A 3,441-nucleotide genomic window follows, 5' to 3' on the forward strand; every position below is an offset into this window, starting at 1 on the left:
ACAGCTACTACAAATATTAATCATGGTTAGTCTAACCAGAAGGAACCATGAACATATCTCTCTAGAGTTCTTGATAAAATATAAGATATAAAAGAAATGTTTACTAGATTTAAGTAACAAAGGGGGGAAATACCTACCCTGGATTATCAGCTTCCATCAGTATCCAGGCAAAGGAAATTACTCTGAAAACAAAGCTACTTCACAGCAAGATTTATTATTATTAATACATCCAAAAGAAAGAAAGAAAAATCATTTTGTCACACTATATACAGATAATACATACAGTGTTTTATACACATATTACATCAGTTTTTACACAAGAAAAATATACATAAAAATGTAAACTTTTGTATACAAAAACCCTTAAACAAATTAAACAAGGACCAGATAACAAAAGGAGACCAATCCATTATTATTTCATCAAATTTTTAAAACAGTAATACAGTACATTCATTGAGATATATATGGAAAACGTGAGCCATCTCTTCTTGTTTAAAGGGAAATTACAAACCAAAAGCCCATCTTCAAACGCAGTCTCCCCAGCAACCACACCCAACGCCCCGGTGCCTTTCGTCAGGACGGGGGCTCTGCCCGCAGCCTGCCTGTCTCACCTTCTCCTAGTCTGTGCAGAAATGAGTGGCTCCGGGTTCTTGTGCATATAACTGAGCTCCCAGCCGCTACCCACACAGATGCAGAGCAGATTCTCAGTTTGTAAGTTCCCTTTAAGCAGTTGTTTGTTTGGTTTTTTTTTAGATATTTTTAATGTATGGCCTGTTAAACGTGTGTGCCAAGGTGAAGGAGCGCACTGAAAAAGGAGGGCTTTGAGAATGCTAGTCCTTGCTACCGTGCAGTTACTTTGTTACAAGAGATTTTAAAACTGTGCCACCTGCCTGTCACTCACTGGTTTCAGATCAGCTAACTGCCTCTGATTTCCCACTGCAACTTGATTTCAACTCTGCCTCAGTCCACTAGTTAGTACCATGCAACCGCCAAGGGGCTCCTGTCAAAGGCTGCTTCTGATATCAGGTTCCGCAAAGCTGCTGTGTGAAATCGTCCCAACCCCAACCTCTCTATTTCAGTTCTCAGGGGTACTCTTACTCCCCTGTTTCTTGTAAGGGCTTACAAGTTAGGATTGTCCATCTATCTTCTCTCTCTGTAAAGTCTTGAAATGTAATCTGCTGCCAAGTCGTCAAAATAAGATACCTAAGTTTTTTCTTAACATTCTTTCATTCAGTGTACCAAATTGGTATACTAATGAAAATCCCTGAAGCTGTGAGAATAAGAATTGAATCTAGGTCAAGTGCATGCGGACTTGGAGTTCTTTTTTAAAAAAAAAAAAAATCTGGGAAGACCCTTAACTAAATAAATGCGAAACATACTTAGGACAGAAATAAATGCAAAACATACTCAGGACAGCTTCACGAGAGCGGCCCTCTCAAAGCTGGATCCTGAACAAGGTGGAACAACGAGGCGATTTATTTCCCTGCAGCTAGAGAGCAGTTAACTTCCTCCAGGCAAAATGACATCCATGATCATTGTTTATTAGCGAGAGGAAGAGGCAAACCGACGAATGAAGTCGATCCAGGAGAAGGAGGGTGACATGCACTAAGGGAAATGTTAGGATTGCTCCGTAACTGCAATAAACAGGCCAGGTGGAGGAACAGCTTCATTTCAGAGAGGAAAATGCACAGGGTCCCACATGTGAGCCTCCAGCTCTCTCCTACTCTCACGGGACAGATGGCGTTTTTAAAACGACAGTCTCCCTTTTAGTTAAGAAAACATAACAGTAAAAGGAAAAGGAAGATAAATAAATAACGTGTGGATGTCTTTAGATGAGACTTTTCAATGTTCTTTAAATAATTTTTGATAATGTATTTTAAATCATTACATACGACTGCCATTGCAGTGACAATATTCCAGTAGGGGCAGCATTTTGCTAAATGTAAAAGATTGCCATTTAAAACTCATACATATACATGTGTATATACAGTATATCAACACTATTTATATACATATATATTTAGAGAGCAACGATGCATTGCCTTGAGTATCTATATATTCACTCTCACAATATATACCAGAGACATACTGTGTGAGTATATTCCAGAGTGTGTGCACACATGCTCCCACATGTATGTAGACACTTCAGTCTGTGTGTGCATAAGAGCTTTAAAGGCACAATATATAGGGATGCGAGTCTTCTAGAGAGCTGCAGCAAAGTTAGAACAATGTCACAAATGTGAGAAAAGGCAAAAGATATAGCAGAATTCATGACACAAGAATTGATTACAGCAGTTCCATCATGAGTAAAATGAGCTATAGAATTCAAGAGGCTTCCACATGACTTTGTATGCTTGCATTTAAATGAAAATGGTAAATCCATGATTAAACTACAAAGTAAACCAAATTATTAAATGGCAAATGAATGACAATAGATGAGAAAATAAAGTTAACACTAATATCAATCGTAAAGTCATAATTATGTTCTTGTTTACTTTAAGTAAAATATCCCAAAATCACCTAGGTAAAACTTTCAAAGTGATTTTGTTTGAATGTTGGCTGTTTATTTTTGAGACAGAGATGAATGCCCAATTCTCAAAATTACTACAGAAAATATTACCAAAACTTACATCTTCTGGGAAATTTCCGAGATAAAGATCTTTAAAAGAAACTGAGAAGTTAATGAAATATGCTTAAGCCAAATGCTTCTGGCTAGAAAGGATGTAAAAAAGGGAAAACACAGTGAAGTGTGATGTTCAGATGATGAGAGGTTGACTTAGAAGGTGGTGAAGATCAAGAAGAGTGGGCTTGGCAAGAAGAGTTCCAACAGGAATTCACCTCCATAATAAACCTACAACCAAAGGACTTCCATCTCAGTATGCCCTGATGTACTCCAGACTGTCACCTCCTCTTGCTTACAGAATAATCCAGAATTTTCCATAGATGTATAATCTTGCTTAATAAAGGCTGTTTATCTATTGTACACACACACATTTTTTATGGAAATATATGTATATAGCTTTATCTATACACACACATATACATACGTGTATATATAGATTTATACAAATGTATAAATAAACATAATACTTCTCAAACTTTCCATTGACAAGGCAAGTTCACATTCAGCAAAGTGCCACCACATTCCATATACACATCTCTGTACAGATATACACAAAAAGGTCTACTTTCGCCCTTCAATCAGGGGGAATTTATTCTAGCAAATCCCATTAACCAGTAACCGAAGGGAGAAATGGCACCAATACAAGCTCCCTTCTTTCATTTGCATGCATATGTACAAGAAATATGTAGATTTTTTTATAATCCATAAAGCAAGAATGAATGAAACTGGGAGATGCTGCAAAAATACAACTGTAAAAGAAGAACAACGTACGAAGCTTTCCTAGGTCCTGACTGTATCCAGGATGAACGAGGCTGCAG

The 3,441-nt window shown here is 37.4% G+C and overlaps 1 long non-coding RNA gene across 1 annotated transcript in view; it reads left to right on the forward strand.

Annotated features, from left to right (window-relative positions):
- Nucleotides 1–201: 201 nt before the first annotated feature.
- The window catches only part of LOC124237745 (uncharacterized), a 4,758-nt gene continuing 1,518 nt past the window's right edge, over nt 202–3,441 (forward strand). Inside the window, exon 1 of the long non-coding RNA XR_006888109.1 lies at nt 202–3,407. This is a non-coding gene — a long non-coding RNA (uncharacterized LOC124237745). The remainder of the gene's footprint in view (nt 3,408–3,441) is intronic.

Source organism: Equus quagga, chromosome 4, assembly GCF_021613505.1.
Source record: "Equus quagga isolate Etosha38 chromosome 4, UCLA_HA_Equagga_1.0, whole genome shotgun sequence".
In the NCBI taxonomy this organism is placed as follows: domain Eukaryota; kingdom Metazoa; phylum Chordata; class Mammalia; order Perissodactyla; family Equidae; genus Equus; species Equus quagga.